General features: G+C 40.2%; 1 long non-coding RNA gene across 1 annotated transcript; it reads right to left on the bottom strand.

The window, feature by feature from the left end:
- Positions 1 to 1649: 1649 nt before the first annotated feature.
- LOC147653249 (uncharacterized) lies at positions 1650 to 13927 on the bottom strand. The gene is made up of 3 exons (XR_015287168.1): positions 13870 to 13927; positions 12866 to 12946; positions 1650 to 3280 (listed from the first exon to the last, which is right to left on the bottom strand). It is a non-coding gene; the product is annotated as an uncharacterized LOC147653249 (long non-coding RNA).
- Between the last annotated feature and the right edge of the window lie 222 nt (positions 13928 to 14149).

The following is a 14149-nucleotide window of genomic DNA, read 5'->3' as shown; positions in this document are numbered from 1 at the left end:
AAGATCATCCAGTAAATTTTGACCACAGAAGAAGTATCTTCTGTTCTATTCCTTTTCTCAAAATATTTGAATGGTTTTGATTTTACTTCACTTGCTTACCAAATGAAGTAAGCAAATGAAATAAGTAAGAAACGAAGACGCTTGTAAGGAACTTCAAGAACATAAGACAGTTGCAAACTAACTGGAAACAAGAAACTAGGAACCTGCCCAGGGGTTCATTTGTCATTTTGTCTTGAAAAGGTAGAAAGGTCAGAATGAGGAAGAGATATATTCCCTCCTCCCTTTTGTGACCATTCCCCATAATAAAACCACCAACTCATTTCAAGAAACAAACTGTGCATGCTTAATTGCTTTTTCATAATTAGCATAGGAAGCAGGGAGTGGGAGGTAACCGGGTTATGAATATATAAAAAGTCTGTATTCACCTGTATTTGGGGCCGTGTGTATTAAGGGGTGACCCAACACTGGCATAGCGCTGCCAATAAACATACACTCTGTAACCCTTATTGGTTAAAGAGTCTTCGTCCGTCATAGTTGGATACTGATACTAGATCATATCCATATTTTGGTAAATCATTTTAATTTGAGAGCTGTTAAATTGCAGCTCTCAGAAAGCTTTCACAAATGGGAGTTTATGAAGAAAACCAAACAAAATCCAGTTTCCAGGTCATAAAGAGTAGCTTTCAAAATCCTGTTTCGGTCTGATCTCTCCATTTCAATTCCAGGAAAGGAGCATCTATGTAAATCAGCACTGTATAGACCTCAGTCGGTGTCTGGCTAAAGGCATCATGGAAAGCAGCAAGGAAATATATGCAAGACCTAAAAATCAGCAATGCATAAACCTGAAGAAGACTTTAAAAGTAAGATGGATAGTATTTTTTACAAACTTCTGTAATTAATTTTCATATTGATGTAATGGCCCATAACATCCATAATATTCCTTTGGCTAAACCAGAGAATAAATAGACATTTCAGAAATGTCCTAGCAAACTCTGAAATTCCAGCTTGCAAAGGCAAGAGTTTGGAAAAATGTTTAATGTCCAATAATCTGAATAACTGCTGCAGGAACCTTTGAAGGTACAGTAAAATGGATGGTTAGTCACCTAAACACAACTGAAATACTAGACCAGCTAAATATTTAGACACTTAATGCCTAAAAAACCCCAAATAAATCTAGTCCTGACAACTCATCTGTCATTCAGTAACTGAAAAACCCTAAGATTCTTCAAAATTTCATGCAAATTTTACTGTGTATTACAGCAAAAACTACAAATTAATCAGTCCAGGCCATAGGAATAACACTTGAATAAAATAAATAAAACATTTTAAATTAAATTTATCAATTAAAAAATTTATGTAAGATGAGGCGAGGCAAATCCAGCTGTAGATAATATTGTAGAGAACTAGAGAAATGGAGATTTTGATTATTTGAATGACAGGCACAATCCTGGAATTTATCTTTTTTAACAAAGTGAATTCAAAACATAAGTTCAGGTCTCCTCATCATCTCCTTCTGGAGATAACTTGATTTATTAGAAAAGACTAGATTACATTCTTCTGAAGAAGGAATACTGTCCCAAGCAGATATGCTATTAGAGTTGACACTTTCCCATATTACAGCAACTTTTGAAGCTTTTATTTCAGGATAATGTAAAACATAATATTAAAGAGAGATTCTGGAGAGAAGAAAAAGGGACAAGTGGAATAAGGAAGACGTTCTGAGGAGTTTATATTTTACACAGCATATTTTCTTCAAGAATCCTTCTGTATAGTTTTTTGGTCTTTTTTTGTAATATTTATTTTGCAATCACCTGGTTAGTTATTATCTTTTTGAAAACTGATCATTGTGTACACAATGAACAAGGGATCGAGGAGAACTTGAAAAATGTATACATTTAGGGATTTTTTTATACCAGGATATAATATAGAAAGGAAATTATAATGTATGGAGATAAGCAAACTATCAAGAAGGACATTAACTGGACCATTATGGAGCACAAGGATGCAGGAAAACTTGATATTGTTGGAGAGACAGAATTAATTCTTGTCTTAATACTTCCAGAGAATGCTGAAGATCACATTCTGAAGAATGCAAAGGTGAAGTGTCAAAAGTTTTACAACAGTGCTGAAGCAGATAGACCATTAAAAGTATGTGAAGTTTGCAAAGCTTTCGAAATTCAAATAAGTTGAAGAGAAAAGCGCAGAAGATTTTTTTCTGTTTGCTTGAGAGTCTGAGTGATTACTGTTCAAACAGGATGAGTAATTTAGAGCTGATATTTATTCACAAAACTCTTGAGTACTGAAGACCTATGCACTCAGCAACATTAACATCATTAAGAAATGAGATATTTACAAATAATTTAGAGCAATGTGATATTGCTAAAGGCAGAATGGCTCCGGGAAATTAATTTTTCCTTCACTAACATGCACTGTGACCAAAGGAAGAACCAAGGTAGTATATGCAAAAGAGAATCTTATGGAGGCTTTGAATTAGTTCTATTTTATGACAGAGCTTCTCCTCAAATTTGAGGGTCACAAGTAGTTGTATTCTAGGCCAAGTTTGAGGTAATCTCTTGCTACATGAATGAAATAATTGATGGGTATTTGTTTTGAAGTCAGCCACACTATCACACCAGCAGTTTAGCTAGCACTTTATCCTGACCAAAGACTTTTATTTTATATATATTACATATATTTCATATATTACTTTTATTTTACATATATTACAGAGCCACTGAAGTTATCTGAATTTGTACAAGCAAACATAAAATTAGATGAGTATGAGTAGAGAGCACAATGGTACTGATGAAGGAGCTTAGTATCTTAGGCCTAATCAAACAGAAACCATCAGAGAGACCCACTCCCTGGGGTAGAAGTGACCAGGAGATACGTTGTCAAACTTTGCAGTGATTACCAGGTAACTGATGTCATGAAGAATGTGTACCCAATGGAAATTGTTACCAAAAGTAGAACCCTATATAAGTGCCATACAAGTAAAACCCTATGTAAATGCCTTGCATACTCAATAAAATTGGCTTCTGATCTCGACTCAGATGTCCTCGTCTCTCAGTTGCTGACAGATGAGTTTTACCAGTGATGAGCTCTGCATTGACTTGCAATAGTCACTGTGATACACTGTCCAGCTTTGAAGTAAGTGTTGGATTTCTGCAATGAATTTCAGTACTTGAAGAACTTGTTGCTGTGGTCTAGCAGTGCTTTTACTACATCTAGTGCAGTTCCCATTGTTTCAGGACACTTTATGACTCATAATCCAAATAACCTAGAAGAAACAAACACACATGCACACACAAAGAAAAAAAATGTATTACAGGAGGAACATTTGATCTTCAAATTACCATTGTTGAGGAAGAAATGTAGGTAGGCTAGCTCAGGGTATTCAGAAGCTGTGTTTGGAAAAACAGATCAGGTAGAGGTTCGCTCATTATCAAAGATTTTTAATTGGTTTTTTTCTCTAGAACAGTGAAAAACTCGGTGAGGAGTAAGATAGATACAGGCACATAAAATATATTGCTGCTTTGAACTAGGACAGTTGCACACAGAAAATCATGGCAGAAGCCTCAGCTCAAACCATCAGACAGCAGAATAAGTTTAATGCCTTTTGCTATTCAGCATTTTATTCTAAATGTTCTGATTTTCCATCTTAACTCATCTAATACCTGTATTACCAGGCCCATGCTGGAGGCCCATGTTTCCACCATCACTCCTCTTCTTCGACTTGTGGAATAGCAGAGCTAATGAGCTAAAATTGGAAGGGATTGCCAAATTGTAATCAGACAACTAATTTTTCTAGGTGATGAAACTTCTAATTACAGTGTCTATTTCCAGTCTGATTATACTATGGACAAAGTAAGTGAAAACGTGTGCCAGGCAAAGTTTGCAAACATTGTAACACTGTCAGAAAAGAGACAATGAAATAAATTTATTGGATTCAGAAAAATAATATAGAACAGTCATCACAAGGAAAGCCCTTCCCATTGATCTCTGAAAAAGAATGAAATAGAGTATTACCCTTTCCAACCAAACCTGAGAAGCAGCCATCTAAAACAATTTTGACTTGTCTGGCTTACTTTTAGCAGGTTGTGAGATCAGAGGACATCAAGGAGTTGTGTCACTGGTGCAGAGCCTAAGTCTGGACAGATTTACTGTTTGACATAGGTGTTCATATTACAAAGATGCAGACTTGGCATACATTGGAGGTTAGGATTTTTCCTTTTTGTTTAACTTCTCTTAGGGAATTTTCTCCCATTTTCTTGCTGAGAAACAGTAACAACTGATATCTAAAAGAGACAAAAGAAGGAATCACTGAGAAGGGGAAGGAGTGCAGCTGGCTTTACAAGCTGAGGGACATTCTCCTGGGCAGAGTTACCACAAGATGTGGGCTGGAGGAAGCAGCTTGGTGCAGCTCCTGGTCTCTTGCTGTCGGTTTTGGTTGAGCTGTGGCTAACTAGGGGGGACTTTGCTGCTGCCACTGGAGCCCAGCCTGTCCTGTTTCTCCTGCTGTGGGTGAGCCTTTGCTCATGAAAGCAGCCATTGAACTGGGACCTTACTAACACCCTACCTCACTAGAAAAAAAAAGGACCTTCACCATCTGCTTGGGTGCCGCAGGGGAAACCCTGGGACCCTGAGTCCCTTCCCACATTGCGAGAACCTCTCCCTGCTGTGTTCAGGAGCATCTTCCTGCTGTATTTGGGAGCTGGGCTGCTGCTGCTCAGCCATGTCTCTACTACTGCTCTGAAGGTTTTTGCTACGCTGTAGCCATGCACCCTCAGTCTGCAGGGACCAGCTCCTGTTAGAACAGTGGAGTTTCTGATACATCTCATTTAACCACTCCGGGATTTTGCTTGTCCCTGCCATTCCAGCTTGATGTTTCCAAGGTTCCTGCTAAAGCTCCTTTTGCTGTCCAGACGGGGCACTGGGATCAGCTGGGCCTATGAGTTTGTAAAAGAAGCCCCTTCTCCATCCCTTCCTGCCGGCTTTCTTCTGCATTCACCATGAGAGTGGGACAGCCAAACTTGCGTCACAGCTCCCCCTGCCGGCGCGGGGGAATCATCGCGCCCGGCCGGGAGCCACCAGCGCCCCTGCCGGCTGTGCCCGGAACTGCACCGAAGGGGAAAGTGCCTGACAGCCCAGAGAAGGCTGCGGTTGGGTTTCTGGCTCTGTTTCTCAGCTTGTTGTTACTGATGCGACTCCAACAGTTACCATTGTTGTTTGTTTGCCTTATTATACGCACTAGTAAAGAACTGTTATTCCTTTTTCCATATCTTTGCCTGAAATCCCCTTAATTTCAAAGTTATAATAACTGGGAGAGAAGGGGGTTTCCACCTTCCTTGGCAGACTCCTGTCTTTCAAACCAAGACAGCACACCGCAGTCAAAGCTCCAGCAGGACTTTAAAAATGGTATGCATGGAGAGGTTGCTGGATTCACAACCTGGATATTACCCTTAAGCAGATAGCTCTGGGCATGATTCTTATCTGGAAGAATCAGGCAATCTTTGTTGCATAACGCACACTAACATCAGTCAGCAGCCTTCTCTGCTCAAATAAAAATAGTAGTTCATTTTTCCCATATAGAGCTAGGGTTTATTTTAACAATATACTCTATATTTCAGCTACAGGGCAGTTAACCTGGCTTGAAAAGACAAGGTGTACCTGGTGTATGGGTTGTATCTTTTCAGTGCAGCAGTGGCTCAACAACTCTCCTCATATTCCTGTCACAACTTCAGCACACTGAGAGAAACCAAGACCAGCACTGTTGCCTTTTCTCAGAGTGCTGTGAGTGCCACCTGGTCACTGCTAATTCTTTCTGTCACATTACTAGCATAATAGGTAGTTTATGTTTTATTTAGTCACCTGGATTTTCTTATTCAGATTTTTTTAAGATGTACTAAAAACTAATTCAACCCCTTGCTGGTTTGTGTTGGCTTTGTTTTTCCCTTCAAAATTTAGTATACTAGGCCTTGAGCACTAGCTTAACAGAGTTGAATTGTTTGTTTTCTCAGAACACCTTGTCTCTTGAGCTCCAGAGATCTTGCTCGTTAAAAGCTTTTCCATGTCTCAAATAGATGGACTTTATAGGAACTGGAATTAATGAAATACCCTCTGGACAGAGAGTTTATAGATATCCCTGAAACAGTGTCATTTAGAAGATGCATTATATTTCCACAGATATTAGATTGGTTCTGCTTCTCCTAGAGGTAGGTGCCATGTTTTTGTCTGTGATATATCGAATTTGCTTTCAAGTCTGGAGCTGAAAATTATACCTGGGTGATGTATTCAAGAGAGTGACTGTACTTGTCTCTCAGCCAGTAATCATGTTTGTAAGGCTGTCATTACTGGTTCTAGTTTGAGCTCTGTTAATATAAATGTATTCTTCAAAAGAAGAGTACAACATCAACAACATTTTCAAGTCTTGCAAAGAACTATCATCTAATGCCTCAGTGTTAAGAGATGGAAAGTGATCATCATAGACAGGAAGGTATTTCTCATTAACAACAGTAATATGCCTGCAAGATTAAGGTGTCAGGGTATAGAAAGATGAAGAATAAAATAATTACTTAGTAAGTAGGCATGAATGAATATAAAATGTGGACAAAGGGTTCTAGCTCCTTCTAAGAGTAAAAATAAGCCAGTAGACATTACATTGTGCTACAATCAACTCATCCACTCAATCCTGACCTTCAACTTTATAGGTGAGACTAGTGGGAGCAAAATGTTACCACATAGCCAATACTTGGAACTTTCAGAGCCATTATTTCTCAAAAGAAATGAATACTCAAAGGCCCCTTTAACATAATGAAGGTTAAATCCTATGTAGAGTTTTGCATGCCCATGTGAGTGCTGTCTGACTGGGCTCTAAAAGAGCCAGAGTTCACCAAGTCTGTGAGCTGTCTGGGAGCTCTGTGTGCTCTGTTAGTGCAGGGCTGATCTTGTGTTCAAACTGCAGAGGAATGGAGCTTTACATGGCATCTTACAAATGCAGCTACACAAGGTGGGCAGAAATATACCCCTGAAAGAAAATATCTGTGAGACATTTATATATATAGGGAAGTTGTTAGCTTGCAAAATATTTCACACCTGACTCTTATAAAACGTATCAGGTACTGTCAGCTAATACCGACCTGCAAAAGGCCAGCTCATACCATCCATGTGCTGTGATCTTGTCCAGAAAGCACTTGAGTTCAGTGTTTGCAGCTGTACTTGATAAGGAGAGAAAGAAAACACCATTCTATCTAAAGGACAAGTAATTCCAGAAAGAAACTAATTAAAATCCTGATTTATAGGAGGAAAGGAAAAAAAAAAAAAAAAAAAAAAGAGAGGGAAAAAAGAGAAAACAAAGAGTATAGAAGTACCACTTCCAAAACAGTTCCAAAAAAACTATTATTATCCATGTATAAGTGAGACTTAGCAAATCACAGACAGCATTTTTGAGCAGTTTCACCACATTTAATTCACAACAGTCACTTTTAGGTTGGGTGGCCTTCCATACCTAGGCAGCTCTTCCATAGCCATGATGAAGCACTTTAAGAAACCTTTGTATCTGGAACCTAGGACCACTTATAACATCTTGCATTGATTTAAATTGTGAATCAATTTAGCAAATCTGATATAAGCCTCTATATAATTGCTTTGCATCAGATTTATATAGATAGAAAAAGACATATCTGTTCCCCCAGCAACAGTTCCAGTCCAGAAATTGTAGGCAGAGTATATTAGCTTGTGACCAGCCTTCAGCACTAATAATTGTAGTTTTAAGACTGAAGCTTGTGGAATCCATGCACCTCAGAGGCTATTCTAAATCACACTTTTAATATTTATGAGACCACTTTAGTTTCCATACAATGTTAGAAAAAGAGGTATATCAGTACCTCAAACCCGGTATATTTACCTCATACTTTCATTAACTCGATAAAAACCCCTTATGTCTATACTACCACTGTACTTGCAGTCAATGTGTAAATCAGTCATTCAGTGAAGTACTGTTGGCTTATGGCTTGTAACAATGCTATTGATGGCAACAAAGATAGAACAAGAAAGGTTTGTTGTAGTGGCTGAGTCCATAGCCCTTTGTACTCACTTTTGTAAAGGTGCTCTTTGTTACGCTTTCATTTTTTTATTTATTTGATTTGGAAATGTCCCTATTTGTTCCACCATATTATAAAAGCTTTGCTCTGTTTCCCATCTGCTGTCTTCAGCAATTCAGAGCAATTCAGAGATTCAATTTTAGGTCAATTCATCAATTGAAAGCATGTGGCTTTTCTGCCAGTTTCTCTAAAATCCATTTTACCAGTCCCGTGTAAACTGAAACAGGTCAGTTTTCATCAGCTTTGGCATTAAACCTCTGTGCTCTCCCGTGAGCCCTATCCAATATCTTAAGAAGGGTTGGAGTGGGAAACAAATTATGTGACACTTAATTCTATTTTTCTCATTCAGATGCCAGTACATCAAAACTAGATCTCCCTGGGCCAGAGCACTTTGTCATGTTGCCTGGAGTAATACTAGTTTGTGAATTATGCCTGGCCAGTTTAGTGTTAGAGTTTTTGTTTTTGTTAATAGTATGTTCTGTTATTACCTAAGTTGATGGTTTGGTCCAAATGAGACCCTCCTACCCCATGCTGTCAATCTACCCTGAGTCTCCTGTCAATCTGTCTTAGGCCCACCGCATGCTTGGAATTCCACTTTGGAAATCCCCTAAACTTTGATGCTTGATTAGTCCATGTGACCCAACTTTCCCCCCTTACCTCCCTCATTGGATAATGATTTTGTAAACCCTGCCTTTTACCCTCCCCAGGATATCTCTGATTAGCTGATGCTTTGTACCCTCCCTTAGAACCACCTCCCTATTTCAGCTGTTGCACGCTCACATTTTCTGTCTTTTGCCCCCAAGATTCCCCAGAGCAATAAATCCTTTGTTATCCCATGCAAAAGACCTCCCTCTCATCCTTGTCTCCTCAAAGCGCAGACTGACAGCCAAAAAGCCGTAGAGCAAGTGCTCTAGTCACACCTTGGGTCATCCTGCTCCTGGGGTGTGACCCACTCCTGTCGCAGGCCGAAGTGATAGAGCCAGATAAGCTCCCGCAAGATGCGATAGTTTAGTGTCTCAGTTTGGTCACATTAATGTCTTTGAATCACTGAACTCTACCATGTCGTACTATATTAGGAACAGTAAAGTACGACACACGAACTCTCTTAGCCGGGTTGCACAAGATAGCAAGTTGTATTATTCCAGATCTTCTTTTATAGACAGGTCCAAAAGGTAGAACTCTCAGTGGTCATGAAATTAACACATCACCATCATTGGGCAATTGGGAACAACACCCCTTGACTGTTTCTTACAAGTAAACAAGTATCCTAAACAACACCTGCAAAGGTTGTTGTCCTTCTCCAAGCACTGTTTGGATTCCTTCTTATGCTTTCTCAGGCCAGAGTGAGAAGCCTGTGTGACTTAGTTTCACACAGGCTCTGTGCTCCTTGTTTGCTTCTTGCATTTAGCATCCACAATTCTCCTTTTTTGTTTTAGGGCAGAAAGGCGGCACTTGCAATCTCCTGCTTGGCCCTTGCAGGAAGGAGAACAAACACAGCATCAGAGGTCCCTTTAGCAACTTGTTGATTACCAGACAGAACATCAATTTGGACATAAAACTGTCAGGGAGATTCTCTGGCACATGCTATTGAATCCTCCATGCATTACCATCAAGTTCTGTTGTTCATTCTTGCAAGGAGTCAGTTAAACCTGGTAAACTGGAGTGACTCTGAATGTGCAGGAAAAATTTCAATAATGAAACAAAGTTGCCTTACTGACCTCTTTCAAAAATGAATAATCCAAACATTTGGCTATGTCTGCTATATAAGCAGATTCAATGACCAGATTCAGGGGTAACTGGGCCGAGCCTGGTTTGTGACCTTCTAGCACTTGCCAGTCAGATTCATCCTTCCAGGTAACAATAGCTTTTCCTGTTTTTCTGAGCCATCAATAAATGATGGTGGTCTTTGCACTGGCACCCAGCTATTTTCGGCTGCAATGACAAACTGGTTTATTTTGCCAATTTCAGTAATTTGCATCTGGGCAGATGATAAGCAATCTGTCCTGAAAATCTGCAGCATATTTTGCAAAGGCGCACTGTTTGCTCTTCGCAAAGATTCATTAAAAGTCTTCCTGGTATATTGGAAGAACAATTTTCAAATTGTTTCAAACAAGCAATTAATTCAGACAGCTTGGATGCTGCTTTTTTGTTTGTTTTGGTTTTGTTTTGTTTGCAAATGCATATGATAGCTGATGGGGTGACCCACTTCCTCAAGGAGCAGAACGTCTACTCCGATAAAGGCTGCAAAACTGCACAGGCCAAATATTTAGACTCTGAATCTCCAAAGCCCTTTCTGAGCTTTTGGAAATCTGAGTATTTGCACTTACAGTTGTTACCTTTGCAGAATTGTGGTGAAAATACCAGAGTGGTATATATGGGCTTTGCAGCTTCTATGTTTTAGAAAGACTCATTGCAGGATTGGACTATTGTTCACTTAATTGTCAATGGATGTAGGATGATAATTTGAATTGAAAACATTAATATCAATGAAGGAATTTGCTTGATGAACCCGATTCCCAAAGATCTATATGATCCCAATTACCACAAAGTAAAACCATAGCCCTTGGTAACTACAAACAAACCAAAAGCATGTGAGATTCACATGAGGTGAATTACATATTTTTGGAAAATTAGTTATTTTATTGGCTTAGAGTCCAAATGAGTGAAACTCAGAGAAAAGTCCATCAGCTAAATATTGATATTTAGCATCACTAGATATCTTCTTGAATCCTCAAACACGCATCCCTTTTCACCTCTCAAAGGTGATGGCTGTCTGATGTGACTGTTTGAATCTGCTGATAATAAAACATAGGCATATCTTCTCCCAAGTTAATAAATTAATTAAACTTTACTGTTATTAGTCAATCAAAATTTAGATTTAATAATTCATTTTACAAATTTCTAATACAAATATACCTTGCTCAATTTTATTATTTTTTGCGGGGGGGGGCGTTGTTTTATTTTATTTTGATCAGCCTAGGAACCACAAACAGATGAAAGTGTTTCTTTCCAGTGAAGAGACCTGAGCACCTCTCCATGGCAAGGGTTTCAGGTTCATTCCAAAGATTGATTCAGCTGTTATACTTATAGGTCCAATTGCCAAGTCAAAGAATTAATGTGTAATTTTTGTTGCAGAAATATCTCAGTCTGTTGGTAGCTCTTATCCAGAAAGAGCTGAGGTGTGGCCAGTGCCCACCCTAACTGAAAAAGAATCTCCTAGGTGATAAAATTTTAAAACAAGATTCCCAAAAATTCTGGTGTAAAAACCAAATGAACCCCTAAAACTGTAGCTTATCAACAATATCAGTAGATTCGTTGCCCCCAGGGGAAGGGGGGGGAGGCGGGGTAAGGACAGAGCAGCTCTCTGGGAGCAGGGAAGCCACGCCTGCCCCCGCCCCGCTGTGTGGTAATCTTACAGCAGTGTTTGCCACGCCATGTGGTGGGTTGGGGGAGGGAAAAGCCCACACCAAGAAACCTGAGCCGCTCTGCCAAACTCCCGCCCGGCTGCCATCCTGGCCCCTCCGACACTGGAGTGAGGGGAGGGGAGCACACAGCAATCCTTGAAACAAACATAGGAAAAGTTAAAGGCATAAAACACTCAGAAAGCAAACTTTTTCACCCCAAAACCCACAGGGTGGGACCATGGGGAAAACTCTGTTACAGCGTCTTTTGTCCGGCTTTCTTTCAGCTTTGGGACCACGGTGTTCCGTCCAAATTTGTATCAGTGGAGGTATTCCATGTCTTCAGAAGCCCAAACGGGCTGGCAGTACATGCTGGATGGGGAAGCCAGCTGGCCATGGCGGGGTCGTGCTGCTGCTGCCACTCTCGCATTACCATGCTCAGATGGCTACAGCTGGAACGCTTTAAAGCCTGATGCACGGAGTTCTAAGCACTGATTACGTACAGTTCAGAGAGAGGACGAGTTCTTCCTCTGTGGAACTTCTGTTTCCCATTGTGGAAAACCTTTTATCTCAAAGGCCCGCGAGTGCAATATGCAAATGCAGTGGCTTTATCCCGGGAATGTAAGCTTTAGCTTTATTAAGATTTGCCGTTCCAGGCCCGCTCACCGGCTGGGCCCTCTGCCCCGGGTCACTTGTCGCAGTGTCCCTTTCGGAGTTACCACTCCACCCATCCGGGCTAGCTCGACACTGTCGGCCTGCGGGGGACACCCCTCTGAACCCTGGGAATCAGAGGAGCAGCTTGATGGAAGAGACCACAGCAACAACAGAGGAAGCAGGAGTCAGGCTCTCTTGAAGGGCCAAGTCCAAGGTTTATTAAGTCCTCACATGGACCTCAGATCTCAAGCATACTGCTCCAGGAGAGCCCCTGAAGCAGCGATGACAGCAACTTAAATTTGGGGGAGGAACCAGGGGAGGGGACAGATCTCAAACCAATGGGAAACAAGGGGGGAGTGTGAAGGGATCAGAGGGACGTTGGAAGAATCAATGAGGAAGGTTTAGGGAGGGACTTCCTCTGTCTCTGTCCTATCACTTGACCATCCTCCCTGAACTTTCTAGAAACTGGGAGGACTAGCCGAGTGACAGACAGGGCCCAGAGGGAACATTCAAGAGCAAGAGACAGGTGTAAGGGTGGATTGACAGTTGGGGTAGGAGTGTACAACTTGGGTTAAACTAGTAACAAAAACAAAGGGGAGAGGAGAACAAACCATTAACATAACAACATGGGGAGCAAAATTAACAACACAATACAACAGTCACTGAGACCTGTAGCTCTCCAGGAGCATGCGGGGAAAAACTCCTTACCTCTCAAAGGAGGAGGACGGAGATTCCCATGCTCTTCAGCTCGTGGCTGCAATGCATGTCGAGGGGTCACCAGATGTTGCACTATATTAGGAATGGTAAAGTACGACACAGATTCTCTTAGCTAGGTTGCACAAGAGAGCAAGTTTTATAATTCTCGATCTTTTATAGACAGGTCTGAGAAGGTCCAAGAGGTAGAACTCTCAGTGGTCATGAAACTAACACATCAACATCATTGGTCAAATAAGAACACCACCCGTTGACTGTTTCTTACAAGTAAAGGATCCTTACAAGGATCCTAAACAACACCTACAAAGGTTGTTGTCCTTCTCCAAGGACTGTTTGAATTCCTTCTTATGCTTTCTCAGGCCAGAGTGAGAACCTTGCGTGACTTAGTTTCACGCAGGCTCTGTGTGCTCCTGCTTGCTTTTTGCATTTAGCATCCACACTACCATATCATTTTTCATCTTGCAGAAAGAAGCTGGCAGACTTTTTGTCTAGTGCCTGTCACATTGATTGCTCTGATGTCCCCACAGCAGTCAGAGGAACCCAGAGGTCTCACAAGCAGCATCAGGACCAGCTGCCAAGGGTACCCTGTCCTCAGTCTCCACTATCTCATCCATTACTTAACAGCCATGTAAATAGCATGTTAATCCCAAAGACATACCATTTCACATACTTCAGCAGAGTAACAGTTCACTGTCTATCCCAAAATGCATGAACATAGAAGAACATTGTGAGTTTCTAGACAAATATTAATTTATAATTACTAGAGGATTTTATGTTTATGCAAAGCCTTTTTATCAGCCTTGAAGTGCTTATCTGTTATTGTATTTAGAAAATAGCCAGCTAAATATAATGCATTTGGTCTGTGTACATAATTTTGATAAGCCCATGATGCAGATATAATTGAAATTGCATTATTAATGACTTGTCTGCATTTATTTGCCTTAGATCTTGAAATAATCCATAAATTAGGAATTATGAGTCATAATTTCAATCAATACCTTAGAAAAATCCATTCAGAGATTTCAGAATTCATTTGGAAGTGGAATCCATCATCCTGCCAAATAATTAATTTCAACTGTTGTTAGTAAAAATAGATATTTAAATATGCTCCTTTTTAAACTAATAAGTGTTACGATATGGGTTGGAGTTTTTTTTCCAAAATGTCAATTAGATAATAGTTGAAAATAGAGCCTTTTTCTGTTAAACGTGTGGTTAAGAGGAGATAAAATCTTTTCTGCTATGGAAAATTGTAAAAGGTATGTGTGGGAAATGAATGTA

This window comes from Cyanistes caeruleus, chromosome 5 (assembly GCF_971803275.1).
Source record: "Cyanistes caeruleus chromosome 5, bCyaCae1.hap1.1, whole genome shotgun sequence".
NCBI lineage: Eukaryota > Metazoa > Chordata > Aves > Passeriformes > Paridae > Cyanistes > Cyanistes caeruleus.
The sequence above is the reverse complement of the archived record's forward strand: the minus strand, read 5'-3'. Positions and strand labels throughout refer to the sequence as shown.